This window comes from Pseudophryne corroboree, chromosome 4, assembly GCF_028390025.1.
Source record: "Pseudophryne corroboree isolate aPseCor3 chromosome 4, aPseCor3.hap2, whole genome shotgun sequence".
Classification (NCBI taxonomy): Eukaryota; Metazoa; Chordata; class Amphibia; order Anura; family Myobatrachidae; genus Pseudophryne; species Pseudophryne corroboree.
In genome coordinates, this window is record NC_086447.1 from 353764978 (window position 1) to 353790930 (window position 25953).

The window sequence follows — 25953 nt, forward strand, 5'->3', positions numbered from 1 at the left end:
TAAAGCGGTACCCGGAATTAGCACCATGGGAGGTTTCTGTCCTCCCACAGCTCACCTTAGGACACCAGTGTTACGGTTTGACAGGTGCATCACCCCAGTCTAACTCCCCACTAGCCGAGAGGTGGTCCCACTTGGATCCCCTGAATTTGTGTGAGTTCGTATTTCTAAAAAAAATGAACCACACATCTATATAATAAGTGAGAAAGTGTGTGTGTGTGTGTGTGTGTGTGTGTGTGTGTGTGTGTGTGTGTGTGTCTGTTTGTCCTTTATGCACGGACAGAGTTTTGTACCTAGCTAAACCAAATTTGGCATGGTGGTGTAATTTGACTAGGATTAGGTTTTTGTCTATGTTTGAATTTTGTCAGGGCCTTGGAGGTCTACATGGTGGCCACCATCTAGGCCATGGAGTTGAAATTTTCATTTAAGCAACTTCGCTCAGGATGTCTCCCAGTGCCAAAAACTGCACTGATCTGAAGGCACAGGCCAGGCATAGCTCCAACAGAAGAGCAGTGAGTTAGAGGATTGCTGTAACTGTTACACTGCATCTGCACTTACAATTAGCAGCCAGGGCCGGTGCAAGGTTTCTTGACACCCTAGGCAAAATTTCAGCCTGCTGCCCCCCCCCCCCCCCCCTTCATCCCACCCCAATCCGCACACTGAGTCTTAGTACATACAGTAAATACAGTAAAACCCAAAAAACGTGTTTTTATTGCATTTTCCTGTTCGTACATCCTGTCCAGCTGACTCTTAGGAGGATATTAAATTAGTGCTAAGTTTTCCGACAGTTGGAAAATCAGCACTAATTCGTCCGTTGGGTATTCAATAGCGGGCGTTTGACAGGTTTTGCTCCATTTTTGACATGCCTTTTAAAAAAATGTAATTTGTTGAATCGTCATGGTCAAAACGGACCAAAAAACTGTTGAAAACACCCGCAAATTCAACAAATGTTCTCCCGGGCGGATTTTTCGACAAGTTGAAAAATTGGAACGGGCTTTGAATAATAAGAATTTACTTACCGATAATTCTATTTCTCGGAGTCCGTAGTGGATGCTGGGGTTCCTGAAAGGACCATGGGGAATAGCGGCTCCGCAGGAGACAGGGCACAAAAAGTAAAGCTTTTCCAGATCAGGTGGTGTGCACTGGCTCCTCCCCCTATGACCCTCCTCCAGACTCCAGTTAGGTACTGTGCCCGGACGAGCGTACACAATAAGGGAGGATTTTGAATCCCGGGTAAGACTCATACCAGCCACACCAATCACACCGTACAACTTGTGATCTAAACCCAGTTAACAGTATGATAACAGAGGAGCCTCTGAAAGATGGCTCCCTAAACAATAACCCGAATTAGTTAACAATAACTATGTACAAGTATTGCAGATAATCCGCACTTGGGATGGGCGCCCAGCATCCACTACGGACTCCGAGAAATAGAATTATCGGTAAGTAAATTCTTATTTTCTCTATCGTCCTAGTGGATGCTGGGGTTCCTGAAAGGACCATGGGGATTATACCAAAGCTCCCAAACGGGCGGGAGAGTGCGGATGACTCTGCAGCACCGAATGAGAGAACTCCAGGTCCTCTTTTGCCAGGGTATCAAATTTGTAGAATTTTACAAACGTGTTCTCCCCTGACCACGTAGCTGCTCGGCAGAGTTGTAATGCCGAGACCCCTCGGGCAGCCGCCCAAGATGAGCCCACCTTCCTTGTGGAATGGGCCTTAACAGATTTAGGCTGTGGCAGGCCTGCCACAGAATGTGCAAGTTGAATTGTGTTACAAATCCAACGAGCAATCGACTGCTTAGAAGCAGGCGCACCCAACTTGTTGGGAGCATACAGTATAAACAGCGAGTCAGATTTTCTGACTCCAGCCGTCCTTGAAATGTATATTTTTAAAGCTCTGACAACGTCCAACAACTTGGAGTCATCCAAGTCGCTTGTAGCCGCAGGCACTACAATAGGCTGGTTCAGGTGAAACGCTGATACCACCTTAGGGAGAAAATGCGGACGCGTCCGCAGCTCTGCCCTATCCGAATGGAAAATTAAATAAGGGCTTTTATAAGATAAAGCCGCCAGTTCAGATACTCTCCTGGCGGAAGCCAGGGCCAGTAACATAGTCACTTTCCATGTGAGATATTTCAAATCCACATTTTTTAGTGGTTCAAACCAATGGGATTTGAGGAAATCTAAAACTACATTTAGATCCCACGGTGCCACCGGAGGCACCACAGGAGGCTGTATATGCAGTACTCCTTTGACAAAAGTCTGGACCTCAGGGACTGAGGCCAATTCTTTTTGGAAGAATATTGACAGGGCCGAAATTTGAACCTTAATAGATCCCAATTTGAGACCCATAGACAATCCTGATTGCAGGAAATGTAGGAAACGACCCAGTTGAAATTCCTCCGTCGGAGCACTCCGATCCTCGCACCACGCAACATATTTCCGCCAAATGCGGTGATAATGCTTCGCGGTGACTTCCTTTCTTGCCTTAATCAAGGTAGGAATGACTTCTTCTGGAATGCCTTTTCCTTTTAGGATCTGGCGTTCAACCGCCATGCCGTCAAACGCAGCCGCGGTAAGTCTTGAAAGAGGCAGGGACCCTGTTGAAGCAGGTCCCTTCTCAGAGGTAGAGGCCACGGATCGTCCGTGACCATCTCTTGAAGTTCCGGGTACCAAGACCTTCTTGGCCAATCCGGAGCCACTAGTATCGTTCTTACTCCGCTTTGCCGTATGATTCTCAATACCTTTGGTATGAGAGGCAGAGGAGGAAACACATACACCGACTGGTACACCCAAGGTGTTACCAGCGCGTCCACAGCTATTGCCTGCGGATCTCTTGACCTGGCGCAATACCTGTCCAGTTTTTTGTTGAGGCGAGACGCCATCATGTCCACCATTGGTCTTTCCCAACGGTTTATTAGCATGTGGAAAACTTCTGGATGAAGTCCCCACTCTCCCGGGTGAAGATCGTGTCTGCTGAGGAAGTCTGCTTCCCAGTTGTCCACGCCCGGGATGAACACTGCTGACAGTGCTATCACGTGATTCTCCGCCCAGCGAAGGATCCTGGCAGCTTCTGCCATTGCACTCCTGCTTCTTGTGCCGCCCTGTCTGTTTACATGGGCGACTGCCGTGATGTTGTCCGACTGGATCAACACCGGTCTTCCTTGAAGCAGAGGTTCCGCCTGGCTTAGAGCATTGTAGATTGCTCTTAGTTCCAGAATGTTTATGTGAAGAGACTTTTCCAGGCTCGACCACACTCCCTGGAAGTTTCTTCCTTGTGTGACTGCTCCCCAGCCTCTCAGGCTGGCGTCCGTGGTCACCAGGATCCAATCCTGTATGCCGAATCTGCGGCCCTCCAATAGATGAGCCCTCTGCAACCACCACAGAAGAGATACCCTTGTCCTTGGAGACAGGGTTATCCGCAGGTGCATCTGAAGATGCGACCCTGACCATTTGTCCAACAGATCCCTTTGGAAAATTCTTGCATGGAATCTGCCGAATGGAATTGCTTCGTAAGAAGCCACCATTTTTCCCAGGACTCTTGTGCATTGATGCACAGACACCTTTCCTGGTTTTAGGAGGTTCCTGACCAGGTCGGATAACTCCTTGGCTTTTTCCTCGGGAAGAAAAACCTTTTTCTGAACCGTGTCCAGAATCATCCCTAGGAACAGCAGACGAGTTGTCGGCATTAATTGGGATTTTGGAATATTCAGAATCCATCCGTGCTGCTTTAGCACCTCTTGAGATAGTGCTAATCCCATCTCTAGCTGTTCTCTGGACCTTGCCCTTATTAGGAGATCGTCCAAGTATGGGATAATTAATACGCCTTTTCTTCGAAGAAGAATCATCATCTCGGCCATTACCTTTGTAAAGACCCGAGGTGCCGTGGACAAACCAAACGGCAGCGTCTGAAACTGATAGTGACAGTTTTGTACAACGAACCTGAGGTACCCCTGGTGTGAGGGGTAAATTGGAACGTGGAGATACGCATCCTTGATGTCCAAGGATACCATAAAGTCCCCTTCTTCCAGGTTCGCTATCACTGCTCTGAGTGACTCCATCTTGAACTTGAACTTCTTTATGTACAGGTTCAAGGACTTCAGATTTAGAATAGGCCTTACCGAGCCATCCGGCTTCGGTACCACAAATAGAGTGGAATAATACCCCTTCCCTTGTTGTAGAAGAGGTACCTTGACTATCACCTGCTGAGAGTACAGCTTGTGAATGGCTTCCAAAACCGTCTCCCTTTCGGAGGGGGACGTTGGTAAAGCAGACTTCAGGAAACGGCGAGGTGGATCTGTCTCTAATTCCAACCTGTACCCCTGAGATATTATCTGCAGGATCCAGGGATCTACCTGCGAGTGAGCCCACTGCGCGCTGTAATTTTTGAGACGACCGCCCACCGTCCCCGAGTCCGCTTGAGAAGCCCCAGCGTCATGCTGAGGCTTTTGTAGAAGCCGGGGAGGGCTTCTGTTCCTGGGAAGGAGCTGCCTGTTGCTGTCTCTTCCCTCGACCTCTGCCTCGTGGCAGATATGAATAGCCCTTTGCTCTCTTATTTTTAAAGGAACGAAAGGGCTGCGGTTGAAAAGTCGGTGCCTTTTTCTGTTGGGGAGTGACTTGAGGTAGAAAGGTGGATTTCCCGGCTGTAGCCGTGGCCACCAAATCTGATAGACCGACTCCAAATAACTCCTCCCCTTTATACGGCAAAACTTCCATATGCCGTTTTGAATCCGCATCGCCTGTCCACTGTCGCGTCCATAAAGCTCTTCTGGCCGAAATGGACATAGCACTTACCCGTGATGCCAGTGTGCAGATATCCCTCTGTGCATCACGCATATAAAGAAATGCATCCTTTATTTGTTCTAACGACAGTAAAATATTGTCCCTGTCCAGGGTATCAATATTTTCAATCAGGGACTCTGACCAAACTACCCCAGCACTGCACATCCAGGCAGTCGCTATAGCTGGTCGTAGTATAACACCTGCATGTGTGTATATACTTTTTTGGATATTTTCCATCCTCCTATCTGATGGATCTTTAAGTGCGGCCGTCTCAGGAGAGGGTAACGCCACTTGTTTAGATAAGCGTGTTAGCGCCTTGTCCACCCTAGGAGGTGTTTCCCAGCGCTCCCTAACCTCTGGCGGGAAAGGGTATAATGCCAATAATTTCTTTGAAATTATCAGCTTTTTATCAGGGGCAACCCACGCTTCATCACACACGTCATTTAATTCTTCTGATTCAGGAAAAACTATAGGTAGTTTTTTCACACCCCACATAATACCCTGTTTAGTGGTACCTGTAGTATCAGTTAAATGTAACGCCTCCTTCATTGCCAAAATCATATAACGTGTGGCCCTACTGGAAAATACGGTTGATTCGTCACCGTCACCACTGGAATCAGTGCCTGTGTCTGTGTCGACCGACTGAGGCAAAGGGCGTTTCACAGCCCCTGACGGTGTTTGAGGCGCCTGGACAGGCACTAATTGATTGTCCGGCCGCCTCATGTCGTCAAACGACTGCTTAAGCGAGTTGACGCTATCCCGTAATTCCACAAATAAAGGCATCCATTCTGGTGTCGACCCCCTAGGAGGTGATATCCCCATATTTGGCAATTGCTCCGCCTCCACACCAATATCGTCCTCATACATGTCGACACACACGTACCGACACACAGCAGACACACAGGGAATGCTCTACACGAAGACAGGACCCACTAGCCCTTTGGGGAGACAGAGGGAGAGTCTGCCAGCACACACCAAAAAAGCGCTATATATGACAGGGATAGCCTTATAATAAGTGCTCCCTTATAGCTGCTTTATATATATCAAAATATTGCCATTAAATTTGCCCCCCCTCTCTGTTTTACCCTGTTTCTGTAGTGCAGTGCAGGGGAGAGACCTGGGAGCCGTCCTGACCAGCGGAGCAGTGAGAGGAAATGGCGCCGTGTGCTGAGGAGATAGGCCCCGCCCCTTTTCCGGCGGGCTCGTCTCCCGCTATTTTGTGAATCCAGGCAGGGGTTAAATATCTCCATATAGCCTCTGGGGGCTATATGTGAGGTATTTTTAGTAGAGATGAGCGCCTGAAATTTTTCGGGTTTTGTGTTTTGGTTTTGGGTTCGGTTCCGCGGCCGTGTTTTGGGTTCGAACGCGTTTTGGCAAAACCTCACCGAATTATTTTTGTCGGATTCGGGTGTGTTTTGGATTCGGGTGTTTTTTTCAAAAAACCCTAAAAAACAGCTTAAATCATAGAATTTGGGGGTAATTTTGATCCCAAAGTATTATTAACCTCAAAAAACATAATTTACACTCATTTTCAGCCTATTCTGAACACATCACACCTCACAATATTATTTTTAGTCCTAAAATTTGCACCGAGGTCGCTGTGTGAGTAAGATAAGCGACCCTAGTGGCCGACACAAACACCGGGCCCATCTAGGAGTGGCACTGCAGTGTCACGCAGGATGTCCCTTCCAAAAAACCCTCCCCAAACAGCACATGACGCAAAGAAAAAAAGAGGCGCAATGAGGTAGCTGTGTGAGTAAGATTAGCGACCCTAGTGGCCGACACAAACACCGGGCCCATCTAGGAGTGGCACTGCAGTGTCACGCAGGATGGCCCTTCCAAAAAACCCTCCCCAAACAGCACATGACGCAAAGAAAAAAAGAGGCGCAATGAGGTAGCTGTGTGAGTAAGATTAGCGACCCTAGTGGCCGACACAAACACCGGGCCCATCTAGGAGTGGCACTGCAGTGTCACGCAGGATGGCCCTTCCAAAAAACCCTCCCCAAACAGCACATGACGCAAAGAAAAAAAGAGGCGCAATGAGGTAGCTGACTGTGTGAGTAAGATTAGCGACCCTAGTGGCCGACACAAACACCGGGCACATCTAGGAGTGGCACTGCAGTGTCACGCAGGATGTCCCTTCCAAAAAACCCTCCCCAAACAGCACATGACGCAAAGAAAAAAAGAGGCGCAATGAGGTAGCTGTGTGAGTAAGATTAGCGACCCTAGTGGCCGACACAAACACCGGGCCCATCTAGGAGTGGCACTGCAGTGTCACGCAGGATGTCCCTTCCAAAAAACCCTCCCCAATCAGCACATGATGCAAAGAAAAAGAAAAGAAAAAAGAGGTGCAAGATGGAATTATCCTTGGGCCCTCCCACCCACCCTTATGTTGTATAAACAAAACAGGACATGCACACTTTAACCAACCCATCATTTCAGTGACAGGGTCTGCCACACGACTGTGACTGATATGACGGGTTGGTTTGGACCCCCCCCAAAAAAGAAGCAATTAATCTCTCCTTGCACAAACTGGCTCTACAGAGGCAAGATGTCCACCTCATCTTCACCCTCCGATATATCACCGTGTACATCCCCCTCCTCACAGATTATCAATTCGTCCCCACTGGAATCCACCATCTCAGCTCCCTGTGTACTTTGTGGAGGCAATTGCTGCTGGTCAATGTCTCCGCGGAGGAATTGATTATAATTCATTTTAATGAACATCATCTTCTCCACATTTTCTGGATGTAACCTCGTACGCCGATTGCTGACAAGGTGAGCGGCGGCACTAAACACTCTTTCGGAGTACACACTTGTGGGAGGGCAACTTAGGTAGAATAAAGCCAGTTTGTGCAAGGGCCTCCAAATTGCCTCTTTTTCCTGCCAGTATAAGTACGGACTGTGTGACGTGCCTACTTGGATGCGGTCACTCATATAATCCTCCACCATTCTATCAATGTTGAGAGAATCATATGCAGTGACAGTAGACGACATGTCCGTAATCGTTGTCAGGTCCTTCAGTCCGGACCAGATGTCAGCATCAGCAGTCGCTCCAGACTGCCCTGCATCACCGCCAGCGGGTGGGCTCGGAATTCTGAGCCTTTTCCTCGCACCCCCAGTTGCGGGAGAATGTGAAGGAGGAGATGTTGACAGGTCGCGTTCCGCTTGACTTGACAATTTTGTCACCAGCAGGTCTTTCAACCCCAGCAGACCTGTGTCTGCCGGAAAGAGAGATCCAAGGTAGGCTTTAAATCTAGGATCGAGCACGGTGGCCAAAATGTAGTGCTCTGATTTCAACAGATTGACCACCCGTGAATCCTTGTTAAGCGAATTAAGGGCTGCATCCACAAGTCCCACATGCCTAGCGGAATCGCTCCGTGTTAGCTCCTTCTTCAATGCCTCCAGCTTCTTCTGCAAAAGCCTGATGAGGGGAATGACCTGACTCAGGCTGGCAGTGTCTGAACTGACTTCACGTGTGGCAAGTTCAAAGGGCATCAGAACCTTGCACAACGTTGAAATCATTCTCCACTGCACTTGAGACAGGTGCATTCCATCTCCTATATCGTGCTCAATTGTATAGGCTTGAATGGCCTTTTGCTGCTCCTCCAACCTCTGAAGCATATAGAGGGTTGAATTCCACCTCGTTACCACTTCTTGCTTCAGATGATGGCAGGGCAGGTTCAGTAGTTTTTGGTGGTGCTCCAGTCTTCTGTACGTGGTGCCTGTACGCCGAAAGTGTCCCGCAATTTTTCTGGCCACCGACAGCATCTCTTGCACGCCCCTGTCGTTTTTTAAAAAATTCTGCACCACCAAATTCAAGGTATGTGCAAAACATGGGACGTGCTGGAATTTGCCCATATTTAATGCACACACAATATTGCTGGCGTTGTCCGATGCCACAAATCCACAGGAGAGTCCAATTGGGGTAAGCCATTCCGCGATGATCTTCCTCAGTTGCCGTAAGAGGTTTTCAGCTGTGTGCGTATTCTGGAAAGCGGTGATACAAAGCGTAGCCTGCCTAGGAAAGAGTTGGCGTTTGCGAGATGCTGCTACTGGTGCCGCCGCTGCTGTTCTTGCGGCGGGAGTCCATACATCTACCCAGTGGGCTGTCACAGTCATATAGTCCTGACCCTGCCCTGCTCCACTTGTCCACATGTCCGTGGTTAAGTGGACATTGGGTACAACTGCATTTTTTAGGACACTGGTGAGTCTTTTTCTGACGTCCGTGTACATTCTCGGTATCGCCTGCCTAGAGAAGTGGAACCTAGATGGTATTTGGTAACGGGGGCACACTGCCTCAATAAATTGTCTAGTTCCCTGTGAACTAACGGCGGATACCGGACGCACGTCTAACACCAACATAGTTGTCAAGGACTCAGTTATCCGCTTTGCAGTAGGATGACTGCTGTGATATTTCATCTTCCTCGCAAAGGACTGTTGAACAGTCAATTGCTTACTGGAAGTAGTACAAGTGGGCTTACGACTTCCCCTCTGGGATGACCATCGACTCCCAGCGGCAACAACAGCAGCGCCAGCAGCAGTAGGCGTTACACGCAAGGATGCATCGGAGGAATCCCAGGCAGGAAAGGACTCGTCAGACTTGCCAGTGACATGGCCTGCAGGACTATTGGCATTCCTGGGGAAGGAGGAAATTGACACTGAGGGAGTTGGTGGGGTGGTTTGCGTGAGCTTGGTTACAAGAGGAAGGGATTTACTGGTCAGTGGACTGCTTCCGCTGTCACCCAAAGTTTTTGAACTTGTCACTGACTTATTATGAATGCGCTGCAGGTGACGTATAAGGGAGGATGTTCCGAGGTGGTTAACGTCCTTACCCCTACTTATTACAGCTTGACAAAGGGAACACACGGCTTGACACCTGTTGTCCGCATTTCTGGTGAAATACCTCCACACCGAAGAGCTGATTTTTTTGGTATTTTCACCTGGCATGTCAACGGCCATATTCCTCCCACGGACAACAGGTGTCTACCCGGGTGCCTGACTTAAACAAACCACCTCACCATCAGAATCCTCCTGGTCAATTTCCTCCCCAGCGCCAGCAACACCCATATCCTCCTCATCCTGGTGTACTTCAACACTGACATCTTCAATCTGACTATCAGGAACTGGACTGCGGGTGCTCCTTCCAGCACTTGCAGGGGGCATGCAAATAGTGGAAGGCGCATGCTCTTCACGTCCAGTGTTGGGAAGGTCAGGCATCGCAAACGACACAATTGGACTCTCCTTGTGGATTTGGGATTTCAAAGAACGCACAGTTCTTTGCGGTGCTTTTGCCAGCTTGAGTCTTTTCAGTTTTCTAGCGAGAGGCTGAGTGCTTCCATCCTCATGTGAAGCTGAACCACTAGCCATGAACATAGGCCAGGGCCTCAGCCGTTCCTTGCCACTCCGTGTGGTAAATGGCATATTGGCAAGTTTACGCTTCTCCTCCGACAATTTTATTTTAGGTTTTGGAGTCCTTTTTTTTCTGATATTTGGTGTTTTGGATTTGACATGCTCTGTACTATGACATTGGGCATCGGCCTTGGCAGACGACGTTGCTGGCATTTCATCGTCTCGGCCATGACTAGTGGCAGCAGCTTCAGCACGAGGTGGAAGTGGATCTTGATCTTTCCCTAATTTTGGAACCTCAACTTTTTTGTTCTCCATATTTTATAGGCAGAACTAAAAGGCACCTCAGGTAAACAATGGAGATGGATGGATTGGATAGTTTACTAGTATACAATTATGGACGGACTGCCACGGTTAGGTGGTATAAAAAAAACACGGTTAGGTGGTATATATTATAATAATAATACAATTATGGATGGACGGACTGCCTGCCGACTGCCGACACAGAGGTAGCCACAGCCGTGAACTACCGCACTGTACACTGGTTGATAAAGAGATAGTAGTATACTCGTAACAACTAGTATGACACTATGACGACGGTATAAAGAATGGAAAAAAAACCACGGTTAGGTGGTATATATTATAATAATAATACAATTATGGATGGACGGACTGCCTGCCGACTGCCGACACAGAGGTAGCCACAGCCGTGAACTACCGCACTGTACACTGGTTGATAAAGAGATAGTAGTATACTCGTAACAACTAGTATGACACTATGACGACGGTATAAAGAATGCAAAAAAAACCACGGTTAGGTGGTATATATTATAATAATAATACAATTATGGATGGACGGACTGCCTGCCGACTGCCGACACAGAGGTAGCCACAGCCGTGAACTACCGCACTGTACACTGGTTGATAAAGAGATAGTAGTATACTCGTAACAACTAGTATGACACTATGACGACGGTATAAAGAATGCAAAAAAAACCACGGTTAGGTGGTATATATTATAATAATAATACAATTATGGATGGACGGACTGCCTGCCGACTGCCGACACAGAGGTAGCCACAGCCGTGAACTACCGCACTGTACACTGGTTGATAAAGAGATAGTAGTATACTCGTAACAACTAGTATGACACTATGACGACGGTATAAAGAATGGAAAAAAAACCACGGTTAGGTGGTATATATTATAATAATAATACAATTATGGATGGACGGACTGCCTGCCGACTGCCGACACAGAGGTAGCCACAGCCGTGAACTACCGCACTGTACACTGGTTGATAAAGAGATAGTAGTATACTCGTAACAACTAGTATGACACTATGACGACGGTATAAAGAATGGAAAAAAAACCACGGTTAGGTGGTATATATTATAATAATAATACAATTATGGATGGACGGACTGCCTGCCGACTGCCGACACAGAGGTAGCCACAGCCGTGAACTACCGCACTGTACACTGGTTGATAAAGAGATAGTAGTATACTCGTAACAACTAGTATGACACTATGACGACGGTATAAAGAATGCAAAAAAAACCACGGTTAGGTGGTATATATTATAATAATAATACAATTATGGATGGACGGACTGCCTGCCGACTGCCGACACAGAGGTAGCCACAGCCGTGAACTACCGCACTGTACACTGGTTGATAAAGAGATAGTAGTATACTCGTAACAACTAGTATGACACTATGACGACGGTATAAAGAATGGAAAAAAAACCACGGTTAGGTGGTATATATTATAATAATAATACAATTATGGATGGACGGACTGCCTGCCGACTGCCGACACAGAGGTAGCCACAGCCGTGAACTACCGCACTGTACACTGGTTGATAAAGAGATAGTAGTATACTCGTAACAACTAGTATGACACTATGACGACGGTATAAAGAATGCAAAAAAAACCACGGTTAGGTGGTATATATTATAATAATAATACAATTATGGATGGACGGACTGCCTGCCGACTGCCGACACAGAGGTAGCCACAGCCGTGAACTACCGCACTGTACACTGGTTGATAAAGAGATAGTAGTATACTCGTAACAACTAGTATGACACTATGACGACGGTATAAAGAATGCAAAAAAAACCACGGTTAGGTGGTATATATTATAATAATAATACAATTATGGATGGACGGACTGCCTGCCGACTGCCGACACAGAGGTAGCCACAGCCGTGAACTACCGCACTGTACACTGGTTGATAAAGAGATAGTAGTATACTCGTAACAATTAGGATGACACTATGACGGTATAATGAATGAAAAAAAAACCACGGTTAGGTGGTAGGTATATAATAATAAATAATACAATTCTGGTCGGACGGACTGCCTGCCGTGTGCCGACACAGAGGTAGCCACAGCCGTGAACTACCGCACTGTACACTGGTTGATAAAGAGATAGTAGTATACTCGTAACAACTAGTATGACACTATGACGACGGTATAAAGAATGGAAAAAAAACCACGGTTAGGTGGTATATATTATAATAATAATACAATTATGGATGGACGGACTGCCTGCCGACTGCCGACACAGAGGTAGCCACAGCCGTGAACTACCGCACTGTACACTGGTTGATAAAGAGATAGTAGTATACTCGTAACAACTAGTATGACACTATGACGACGGTATAAAGAATGCAAAAAAAAACACGGTTAGGTGGTATATATTATAATAATAATACAATTATGGATGGACGGACTGCCTGCCGACTGCCGACACAGAGGTAGCCACAGCCGTGAACTACCGCACTGTACACTGGTTGATAAAGAGATAGTAGTATACTCGTAACAACTAGTATGACACTATGACGACGGTATAAAGAATGGGAAAAAAACCACGGTTAGGTGGTATATATTATAATAATAATACAATTATGGATGGACGGACTGCCTGCCGACTGCCGACACAGAGGTAGCCACAGCCGTGAACTACCGCACTGTACACTGGTTGATAAAGAGATAGTAGTATACTCGTAACAATTAGGATGACACTATGACGGTATAAAGAATGAAAAAAAAACCACGGTTAGGTGGTAGGTATATAATAATAAATAATACAATTCTGGTCGGACGGACTGCCTGCCGTGTGCCGACACAGAGGTAGCCACAGCCGTGAACTACCGCACTGTACACTGGTTGATAAAGAGATAGTAGTATACTCGTAACAATTAGGATGACACTATGACGGTATAAAGAATGAAAAAAAAACCACGGTTAGGTGGTAGGTATATAATAATAAATAATACAATTCTGGTCGGACGGACTGCCTGCCGTGTGCCGACACAGAGGTAGCCACAGCCGTGAACTACCGCACTGTACACTGGTTGATAAAGAGATAGTAGTATACTCGTAACAATTAGGATGACACTATGACGGTATAAAGAATGAAAAAAAAACCACGGTTAGGTGGTAGGTATATAATAATAAATAATACAATTCTGGTCGGACGGACTGCCTGCCGTGTGCCGACACAGAGGTAGCCACAGCCGTGAACTACCGCACTGTACACTGGTTGATAAAGAGATAGTAGTATACTCGTAACAATTAGGATGACACTATGACGGTATAAAGAATGAAAAAAAAACCACGGTTAGGTGGTAGGTATATAATAATAAATAATACAATTCTGGTCGGACGGACTGCCTGCCGTGTGCCGACACAGAGGTAGCCACAGCCGTGAACTACCGCACTGTACACTGGTTGATAAAGAGATAGTAGTATACTCGTAACAATTAGGATGACACTATGACGGTATAAAGAATGAAAAAAAAACCACGGTTAGGTGGTAGGTATATAATAATAAATAATACAATTCTGGTCGGACGGACTGCCTGCCGTGTGCCGACACAGAGGTAGCCACAGCCGTGAACTACCGCACTGTACACTGGTTGATAAAGAGATAGTAGTATACTCGTAACAATTAGGATGACACTATGACGGTATAAAGAATGAAAAAAAAACCACGGTTAGGTGGTAGGTATATAATAATAAATAATACAATTCTGGTCGGACGGACTGCCTGCCGTGTGCCGACACAGAGGTAGCCACAGCCGTGAACTACCGCACTGTACACTGGTTGATAAAGAGATAGTAGTATACTCGTAACAATTAGGATGACACTATGACGGTATAAAGAATGAAAAAAAAACCACGGTTAGGTGGTAGGTATATAATAATAAATAATACAATTCTGGTCGGACGGACTGCCTGCCGTGTGCCGACACAGAGGTAGCCACAGCCGTGAACTACCGCACTGTACTGTGTCTGCTGCTAATATAGACTGGTTGATATTTAAAGAGATATTAGTAGTATACAACAATACTATACTGGTGGTCAGGCACTGGTCACCACTCCTGCAGCAAAAGTGTGCACTGTTAATTAATATAATTGTACTCCTGGCTCCTGCTAACAACCTGCAGTGCTCCCCAGTCTCCCCCACAATTAATTATAATAAGAATTTACTTACCGATAATTCTATTTCTCGGAGTCCGTAGTGGATGCTGGGGTTCCTGAAAGGACCATGGGGAATAGCGGCTCCGCAGGAGACAGGGCACAAAAAAGTAAAGCTTTTACCAGATCAGGTGGTGTGCACTGGCTCCTCCCCCTATGACCCTCCTCCAGACTCCAGTTAGGTACTGTGCCCGGACGAGCGTACACAATAAGGGAGGCAATTTGAATCCCGGGTAAGACTCATACCAGCCACACCAATCACACCGTACAACTTGTGATCTAAACCCAGTTAACAGTATGATAACAGAAAGAGCCTCTTAAAGATGGCTCCTTAACAATATAACCCGAATTTGTTAACAATAACTATGTACAGTATTGCAGATAATCCGCACTTGGGATGGGCGCCCAGCATCCACTACGGACTCCGAGAAATAGAATTATCGGTAAGTAAATTCTTATTTTCTCTATCGTCCTAAGTGGATGCTGGGGTTCCTGAAAGGACCATGGGGATTATACCAAAGCTCCCAAACGGGCGGGAGAGTGCGGATGACTCTGCAGCACCGAATGAGAGAATTCCAAGTCCTCTTTTGCCAGGGTATCAAATTTGTAGAATTTTACAAACGTGTTTTCCCCCGACCACGTAGCTGCTCGGCAGAATTGTAATGCCGAGACCCCTCGGGCAGCCGCCCAAGATGAGCCCACCTTCCTTGTGGAATGGGCCTTAACAGATTTAGGCTGTGGCAGGCCTGCCACAGAATGAGCAAGTTGAATTGTGTTACAAATCCAACGAGCAATCGTCTGCTTAGAAGCAGGGGCACCCAACTTGTTGTGTGCATATAGTATCAACAGCGAGTCAGATTTTCTGACTTCAGCCGTCCTTGAAATGTATATTTTTAAGGCTCTGACAACGTCCAACAACTTGGAGTCCTCCAAGTCGCCAGTTGCCGCAGGCACCACAATAGGTTGGTTCAGGTGAAACGCTGATACCACCTTAGGGAGAAAATGCGGACGAGTCCTCAGTTCTGCCCTATCCGAATGGAAGATTAGATAAGGGCTTTTATAAGATAAAGCCGCCAATTTAGATACTTTCCTGGCGGAAGCCAGGGCCAGTAACATAGTCACTTTCCATGTGAGATATTTAAAATCCACCTTTTTCAATGGTTCAAACCAATGGGATTTGAGGAAATCTAAAACTACATTTAGATCCCACGGTGCCACCGGAGGCACCACAGGAGGCTGTATATGCAGTACTCCTTTAACAAAAGTCTGTACCTCAGGAACTGAGGCCAATTCTTTTTGGAAGAATATTGACAGGGCCGAAATTTGAACCTTAATAGATCTCAATTTGAGACCCATAGACAATCCTGATTGTAGGAAATGTAGGAAACGACCCAGTTGAAATTCCTCCGTCGGAACACTCCGATCCTCGCACCACGCGACATATTTTCGCCAAATGCGGTGATAATGTTTCGCGGTGACTTCCTTCCTTGCCTTAATCAAGGTAGGAATGACTTCTTCTGGAATGCCTTTCCCTTTTAGGATCTGGCGTTCAACCGCCATGCCGTCAAACGCAGCCGCGGTAAGTCTTGAAAGAGACAGGGACCCTGTTGTAGCAGGTCCCTTCTCAGAAGTAGAGGGCACGGGTCGTCCGTGACCAACTCTTGAAGTTCCGGGTACCAAGTCCTTCTTGGCCAATCCGGAGCCACTAGTATTGTTCTTACTCCTCTTCACCGTATAATCTTCAATACCTTTGGTATGAGAGGCAGAGGAGGAAACACATATACTGATTTGTACACCCAAGGTGTTACCAGTGCGTCCACAGCTATTGCCTGTGGATCTCTTGACCTGGCGCAATACTTGTCCAGTTTCTTGTTGAGGCGAGACGCCATCATGTCTACCATTGGTCTTTCCCAACAGTTTATTAGCATGTGGAAGACTTCTGGATGAAGACCCCCCTCTCCCGGGTGAATATCGTGTCTGCTGAGGAAGTCTGCTTCCCAGTTGTCCACGCCCGGGAAGAACACTGCTGACAGTGCTATTACGTGATTCTCCGCCCAGCGAAGAATCTTGGCAGCTTCTGCCATTGCACTCCTGCTTCTTGTGCCGCCCTGTCTGTTTACATGGGCGACCGCCGTGATGTTGTCCGACTGAATCAACACCGGTTTTCCTTGCAGGAGTGGTTCCGCCTGGCTTAGAGCATTTTAGATTGCTCTTAGTACCAGAATGTTTATGTGAAGAGACTTTTCCAGGTTCGTCCATACCCCCTGGAAGTTTCTTCCTTGTGTGACTGCTCCCCAACCTCTCAGGCTGGCGTCCGTGGTCACCAGGATCAAATCCTGTATGCCGAATCTGCGGCCCTCCAATAGATGAGCCTTTTGCAACCACCACAGAAGATATACCCTTGTCCTTGGCGACAGGGTTATTCGCAGGTGCATCTGAGGATGCGACCCTGACCATTTGTCCAACAGATCCCTTTGGAAAATTGTTGCATGGAATCTGCCGAATGGAATTGCTTCGTAAAAAGCCACCATTTTTCCCAGGACTCTTGTGCATTGATGTACAGACACCTTTCCTGGTTTTAGGAGGTTCCTGACAGGTCGGATAACTCCTTGGCTTTTTTCTCGGGAAGAAAAACCTTTTTCTGAACCGTGTCCAGAATCATCCCTAGGAACAGCAGACGTATCGTCGGAAAACAGCTGCGATTCTTGGAATATTTAGAATCCAGTCGTGCCGTCGAAGAACTACTTTAGATAGTGCTCTTCCGACCTCCAACTGTTCTCTGGAACTTGCCCTTTTTAGGTCGTGCAAGTAAGGGATAATTTTGATGCCTTTTTTCTTTGAAGAAACATCTTTTCGGCCATTACCTTGGTAAAAAAGCCCGGGGTGCCGTGGATAATTCAAACGGCATCGTCTGAAACTGATATTGACAGTTCTGTACCACGAACCAGAGGTACCCTTGATGAGAAGGACAAAATTTGGACATGGAGGTAATCCTTGATGTCCAGGGACACCATATAGTCCCCTTTTTTCCGGTTCGCTATCACTGCTCTGAGTGACTTTATCTCGATTTGAACCTTTTATGTAAGTGTTCAAAACATTTTAGATTTAGACTATGTGTCACCAAGCCGTCTGGCTTCAGTACCACAATATAGTGTGGAAAAATAATACCCTTTTCCTTGTCGTAGGAGGGGTACTTTGATTATCACCTGCTGGATATACAGCTTGTGAATTGTTTCCAATGCTGCCTCCCTGTCGGAGGGAGCCGTTGGTAAAGCAGACTTCAGGAACCTGCGAGGAGAAGATGTCTCGACTCTCCAATCTTTACCCCTGGGATAATACTCGTACGATCTAGGGGTCAACTTGCGAGTGATCCCACTGCGCCCTGAGACTCTTGAGACTACCCCCCCACCTTGAGTCCGCTTGCACGGCCCCAGCGTCATGCTGAGGACTTGGCAGACGCGGTGGAGGGCTTCTTTTCCTGGGAAAGGGCTGCCTGCTGCAGTCTACTTCCCTTACCTCTATGTCTGGGCAGATATGACTGGCCTTTTGCCTGCATGCCCTCATGGGAAAGGAAAGATTGAGGCTGAAAAGACGGTGTCTTTTTTAGCTGAGATGTAACTTGGGGTAAAAAAGGTTGGATTTCCCAGCTGTTGCTGTGGTCCCCAGGTCCGATGGACCGACCCCCAAATAACTCCTTCCCTTTATACAGCAATACTTCCATCTGCCGTATGGGATCTGTATCACCTGACCACTGTCGTGTCCCTGACATCTTCAGGGAAACCGACCAAGCCAACCCAGCACTGCATCTCCAGGCTGATGGCGATCGCTGGTCGCAGTATAACCACCGTATGTGTGTATATACTTTTTAGGATATTTTTCCAGCTTCCTATCAGCTGGCTCCTTGAGGGCGGCCGTATCTGGAGACGGTAACGCCACTTGATAAGCGTGTGAGCGCCTTATCACCCTAAGGGGTGTTTCCCAACGTACCCTAATTTCTGGCGGGAAAGGGTATAACGCCAATATTTGCTATCGGGGTAACCCTACGCATCATCACACACTTCATTTTATTTTATCTGATTCAGGAAAAACTACAGGTAGTTTTTTCACTCCCACATAATACCCTTTCTTGTGGTACTTGTAGTATCAGAAACACGTAACACCTCCTTCATTGCCCTTAAGGTGTGGCCCTAATGAGAAATACGTTTGTTTATTCACCGTCGACACTGTATTCAGTGTCCGTGTCTGTGTCTGTGTCGACCGACTGAGGTAAATGGGCGTTTTTAAAACCCCTGACGGTGTTTCTGAGACGCCTGGACCGGTCCTAATAGATTGTCGGCCGTCTCATGTCGTCAACCGACCTTGCAGCGTGTTGACATTCTCACGTAATTCTCTAAATAAGCCATCCATTCCGGTGTCGACTCCCTAGAGAGTGACATCACCATTACAGGCAATTTCTCCGCCTCCTCACCAACATCGTCCTCATACATGTCGACATTTGGGGAGACAGAGGGAGAGTCTGCCAGCACACACCAAAAACGCTATAATTATATAGGGACAACCTTATATAAGTGTTTCTCCCTTATAGCATCTTTTATATATATACAATATCGCCAAAATCAGTGCCCCCCCTCTCTGTTTTAACCCTGTTTCTGTAGTGCAGTGCAGGGGAGAGCCTGGGAGCCTTCTCTCCAGCTTTTCTGTGAGAGAAAATGGCGCTGTGTGCTGAGGAGATAGGCCCCGCCCCTTTTTCGGCGGGCTCGTCTCCCGCTATTTTTGAAGTTAGGCAGGGGTTAAATATCTCCATATAGCCTCTGTGGGCTATATGTGAGGTATTTTTTGCCTCTAATAAGGTTTTTATTTGCCTCTCAGAGCGCCCCCCCCAGCGCTCTGCACCCTCAGTGACTGTTGTGTGAAGTGTGCTGAGAGGAAAATGGCGCACAGCTGCAGTGCTGTGCGCTACCTTTATGAAGACTCAGGAGTCTTCAGCCGCCGATTTTGGACCTCTTCTCTCTTCAGCGTCTGCAAGGGGGCCGGCGGCGCGGCTCCGGTGACCATCCAGGCTGTACCTGTGATCGTCCCTCTGGAGCTAGTGTCCAGTAGCCAAGCAGCAAATCCACTCTGCACGCAGGTGAGTTCACTACTTCTCCCCTAAGTCCCTCGTTGCAGTGATCCTGTTGCCAGCAGGACTCACTGTAAAGTAAAAAACCTAAGCTAAACTTTCTCTAAGCAGCTCTTTAGGAGAGCCACCTAGATTGCACCCTTCTCGTTCGGGCACAAAATCTAACTGGAGTCTGGAGGAGGGTCATAGGGGGAGGAGCCAGTGCACACCACCTGATCTGGTAAAAGCTTTACTTTTTTGTGCCCTGTCTCCTGCGGAGCCGCTATTCCCCATGGTCCTTTCAGGAACCCCAGCATCCACTTAGGACGATAGAGAAAAGCTTTTAATTTATACATTGATGACTGTGCAGCACACTGGGCTGAGCTGAGTGCACACAGACTGAGTCACACTGTGTGACTGACTGTGCTGTGTATCGTTTTTTTTTTCAGGCAGAGAACGGATATAGCAGAGAGAACTGAACGGATATATTATATTAAATAAAAGTTAACTAGCAACTGCACTGGTCACTGACTGTGGTAAACTAACTCTGTCTGCGACTCTGCACAATCTCTCTCTATCTAATCTATCTATCTCTATTCTAATGGAGAGGACGCCAGACACGTCCTCTCCCTATCAATCTCAATGCACGAGTGAAAATGGCGGCGACGCGCGGCTCCTTATATAGAATCCGAGTCTCGCGATAGAATCCGAGCCTCGCGAGAATCCGACAGCGTCATGATGACGTTCGGGCGCGCTCGGGTTAACCGAGCAAGGCGGGAAGATCCGAGTCGCTCGGACCCGTGGAAAAAAAAGTGAAGTTCGTGCGGGTTCGGATTCAAAGAAACCGAACCCGCTCATCTCTAATTTTTAGCCTTTTAATAGGTTTTCATTTGCCTCCCAGGGCGCCCCCCCCCAGCGCCCTGCACCCTCAGTGACTGCGTGTGAAGTGTGCTGAGAGGAAAATGGCGCACAGCTGCAGTGCTGTGCGCTACCTTTAGAAGACTGCAGGAGTCTTCAGCCGCCGATTCTGGACCTCTTCTTACTTCAGCATCTGCAAGGGGGCCGGCGGCGCGGCTCCGGTGACCATCCAGGCTGTACCTGTGATCGTCCCTCTGGAGCTGATGTCCAGTAGCCAAGAAGCCAATCCATCCTGCACGCAGGTGAGTTCACTTCTTCTCCCCTCTGTCCCTCGTTGCAGTGATCCTGTTGCCAGCAGGAATCACTGTAAAATAAAAAACCTAAGCTAAACTTTCTCTAAGCAGCTCTTTATGAGAGCCACCTAGAATTGCACCCTTCTCGGCCGGGCACAAAAATCTAACTGGAGTCTGGAGGAGGGTCATAGGGGGAGGAGCCAGTGCACACCACCTGATCTGGAAAAGCTTTACTTTTTGTGCCCTGTCTCCTGCGGAGCCGCTATTCCCCATGGTCCTTTCAGGAACCCCAGCATCCACTAGGACGATAGAGAAAGGTTGATTGTGAATTCAACCTACAAAAGGGCGATAAGTGCAATTTTTAGACGAAAAAACTGCACTAATTGAATACCCTCCTTAGTGGGAACCTCAAGACAGATTGCTGCAGGTGTTCTACATATATATGTATGTCTTTCCTTTCCCCCTTCCAGCAACCCGTCACCTCTACCTCTTATATATTGTAAGATCTAGCCTCACCCCCACCCTTTACTGTATAGATTTAATGATCCTCCCCACCCCTTAAGTATTTCCCCCTTCCAGGGCAGGATTAATGGTGGGTACACACTGGTAGATATATCTGCCAATCAATTGATCTGCAGATATATCTATGGATGGATCGGGCAGTGTGCTGTGCATACACACTGCCCGATCCGTCGGGGACTGATGTCATGAACTGGGCGGGCGTGTGTACACGCCCGCCCAGTTCAGCTGTCAATCACCGCCGGCCACCACAGCATGTGTACGGGTGGGCGGCTGGTCGCCCGTACACACACAGCGACGCGCCAATATATCAGTAGATATATTGGCCGTCGGCTGTGCTGTGGGGCCGGCGCAATACGCCTGTGAACGACGGAGTTCACAGACATATCGCCCGTACACACTGGCCGACGGTCCCGTGATATATCGGCCGTTCAAGAGAACGACGATATATCGGCCAGTGTGTAGGGGCCATAAGACTGATGGGGGCCCGGGGCAACAAGGTTGTGGGTTCCTCCACCACTAAAATAGATGACAAACACCCCCCAACCCTCCCCCCTCGAAATACACAAACACACACTGAAACAAAGCCCACCACACACACACCTTTACCTGGACAGGACAGCACAGCGCAAGTCCGCTGTGTCTGGTAGTCTCCTGGGTCTGACCGCCATTGCAGGATGTGGGAGCTGGTACCGGAGCACCGGAGGAGGGGTGGAGGCTGCAGTGCTCTGTTGCAGGGAGCTGCAATGTGGGAGCGGGCACTGGAACCATGAAAGAGGAAGGACTGCAGCAATCTAATCCAGGAAATAGCGGGTGGAGGCGGGAAGCAGAGCACCGGCTGCAGCGCACACACAGCAACGGGCGGGTGATATGTGGAGCGAGTTCGTGGGGGGCGGGAGTATGACAAGTGTTGCTGGCTCAGGCTGCAGAGAGGAGCGGAAGACAGTTGCTATAGCAACTGTAATAATAGCCGCAGCACGCCGCGTACTCTATGTACATAGAACATTAGCGCCGCTGCCGATGGGTTACACTCACATTGTCAGTGCTGCAGGGATGCCGCGGCCGCCCTGACAGTGTGAGTGTAACCATCGGCAGCGGCGCTAATGTTCTATGTACATAGAGAAAGCAGCGTACTGCCGGCTATTATTACAGTTGCTATAGCAACTGACTTCCGCTCCTCTCTGCAGCCAGCAACACTTGTCATACTCCTCTCCAGTAAGGGAAGCATTCATCGGCAGCGTGAGCTGCCGCCCTCAAGTGGCCGGCGCCCATAGGCAGCTGCCTAAAGCTGCCTAGTGGTGGCGCCGGCCCTGTTAGCAGCCATGGGCCAGTATTTACTAAGAATCCGAGTTTGTCCGATTTGTGTTTTTTTTTCTAAGTCCCAATCCGGGAATTCACTAAGCACCAATCTCGGCAGTGTTTGGACTATTCGTAATGGTTTGAATGACAACGTTCAGAAATACGAATGAATAGACCATCGGTCAAATGCGGCTGTTATTTCATAGAATACGGGCATTCACTATTCATTCGTATTTGGGTGTTAGTTTCTGAGTGCTCAAGTGCGGGTCTGTTTTTTTTTCGATTCGTTAAAAAAAGCAGCAATAAAATAGACCTGCTTTTTCCAGTCGAGTTTGGATAACCATGCACGGATAAGTGAGATCTGTGCATGGTTATCTATGGGAAAGGGTCTGTTTAGTGTTAAATCTGAAAAAAAAATTGCGTGGGGTCCCCCCTCCTTAGCATAACCAGCCTCGGGCTCTTTGAGCCGGTCCTGGTTGAAAAAATATGGAGAAAAAAATGACAGGGGTTCCCCCATATTTAATCAACCAGCACCGGGCTCTGCGCCTGGTCCTGGTTCCAAAAATACGGGGGACAAAAAGCGTAGGGTCCCCTGTATTTTTTAAACCAGCACCGGGCTCCACTAGCTGGGGAGATAATGCCCCAGCCGGGGGACACTTTGATATCGGTCCCTGCGGCCGTGCCATTAAAACCCCAACTAGTCACCCCTGGCCGGGGTACCCTGGAGGAGTGGGGACCCCTTCAGCCAATCAGGAGAGTGCCACGACGTGGCGCTCCCTGATTGGCTGAAGGGACCCTCTTTGACAGGAGTCAGGGGGGGTCCTTGCAGTCGGGGAAAGGGGTCCCATGTGTAAACATGGGACCCCTTTCAGTGCGTGGTCGGGTTTCCGTTTTATTTTTTTGCCAAGTACGTGGATTATTCAAAGGTCGGATTCTAAACTGGATTATTTGAATATAATTTTTTTCACAGGTACCCCTAGGATTCTACATGGAGAAGAGGACCGAGCCTCATGGGAACATAGGTAAGTATGTGTGTATGTTGGTGTGCATGTATGTAATAAAGTTGTACTGTCACGGTGTGTGTGTCCCGTTTTTATTGGGGTATTTTTTTAGTAGTAGTACTACAGGTACCAGCGGGCCCGGTTTTCCACCGCATGCTGGTACTTGTGGTTCTCCAAGTACCAGCTTGCGGGGGAGTCTTGCTGGGACTTGTAGTACTGCTACTAAAAACAATATTCACAATTTGTCACAAGGCTATCAGCCCCCAATCCGCAGCCCTTGGATGGGGGGGACAGCCTCGGGCTTCACCCCTGGCCCTTGGGTGGCTGGAGGGGGGGGACCCCTTGTTTGAAGGGGTCCCCACTCCTCCAGGGTACCCCGGCCAGGGGTGACTATTTGGGGTTTTAATGGCACGGCCGCAGGGACCGATATCAAAGTGTCCCCCGGCTGTGGCATTATCTCCCCAGCTAGTGGAGCCCGGTGCTGGTTTCAAAAATACGGGGGACCCCTACGCATTTTGTCCCCCGTATTTTTGGAACCAGGACCAGGCACAGAGCCCGGTGCTGGTTGATTAAATATGGGGGTACCCCTGTAATTTTTTCCCCCATATTTTTTCTACCAGGACCGTCTCAAAGAGCCCGAGGCTGGTTGTGCTTAGGAGGGGGGACCCCACGCAATTTTTTTCAGATTTTTTAAGACTTTAATCAACTTTTTAAGGTACACAATGAAGCCCTGCATGGATCTCACTGATCCGTCCGGGATTCCTTGTGTTTTTTCAGGCAGTGTTTTACTCATCACTCCCGTAAAACACTGCCTGATATTACGAATCACATCGACATCGGAAAAAACGATTGTCCAAAACTCGGCAGCTTAGTGAATGATCGTATCAGGATTCAAAAAGTTGCAGTAAAATGCACCCGATACCATTCGAGTTCAAACACCCTTCAAAACGGCCAAAACACGAATCTTTGTAAATATACCCCATGGTCTCCAATGTTGGTCTGCAGAGATTTCTGATTGCCAATAATTTCTGTTCTGCAGTGATATCTGAAACTGCAGTAGTTTTGGAAACTATACTGATTTGCAGATCAATTTCAGTTAAACAGGTCTGCCAAACTTGAAAGACTCATCAGTTTACTAGAAACTGACTGCAGGTCTGCTGATTGTTGCCCATACACTAGCAAACTGCATTCCCAACTCTGTGAAATGAAACATGTTGAAAAACAGGATTTTGATACCTACCGGTAAATCATTTTCTCCTAGTCCGTAGAGGATGCTGGGGACGACATCAAGACCATGGGGTATAGACGGAATCCGCAGGAGACATGGGCACTCTAAAGACTTTTCATTGGGTGTGAACTGGCTCCTCCCTCTATGCCCCTCCTCCAGACCTCAGTTGTAGCAACTGTGCCCAGGGAGACTGACATTTTGAGGAAAAGAATTACACACATGGCATTCAACATAACACACGCCAACAGGCATGAACCAATTGCAGCAACATGCTGAAACTAAGATAACACAACTTGTGTAACTCTAATAACTAAACTGCAGGTAAAGTATGCACTGGGACGGGCGACCAGCATTCTCTACGGACTAGGAGAAGAGGATTTACCGGTAGGTATCAAAATCCTGTTTTCTCATACGTCCTAGAGGATGCTGGGGATGACATCAAGACCATGGGGTTTATACCAAAGCTCCAGTACGGGCGGGACCAAACTTTAGGTCCTCATCAGCCAAGGTGTCAAACTTGTAGAACTTAGCAAATGTGTTTGACCCTGACCAAGTAGATGCTCGGCAAAGTTGTAACACCGAGACCCCCCGGGCAGCCGCCCAGGATGAGCCCACCTTCCTAGTGGAGTGGGCCTTTACCGACATCGGTAACGGCAATCCAGCCGTAGTATGAGCTTGCTGAATCGTATTTCTGATCCAACGTGCAATAGTCTGCTTGGAAGCAGGACAGCCAATTTTGTTGTCAGCATACAGGACAAACAGAGCCTCTGTTTTCCGTATATGAGCCGTTCTAGTAACATAGATTTTCAAAGCTCTAACCACATCTTGAGATTTTGAATCAGTGAATGTGTCAGTAACTACTGGCACTACAATAGGTTGGCTTATGTGGAAAGATGAAACCACCTTTGGAAGAAAATGTTGTCGAGTCGTCAACTCTGCCCTATCTTCATGGAAGATCAGGTAAGGGCTCTTGTGAGACAAGGCCCCCAACTCAGACACCCGCCTTGCGGATGCCAAAGCCAAAAGCATCACCACT

General features: G+C 47.8%; 1 protein-coding gene across 1 annotated transcript in view; it reads left to right on the plus strand.

The window, feature by feature from the left end:
- MASP1 (MBL associated serine protease 1) overlaps positions 1-25953 on the plus strand; it is a 345593-nt gene that overhangs the window by 215252 nt on the left and 104388 nt on the right. The window lies entirely within an intron of this gene.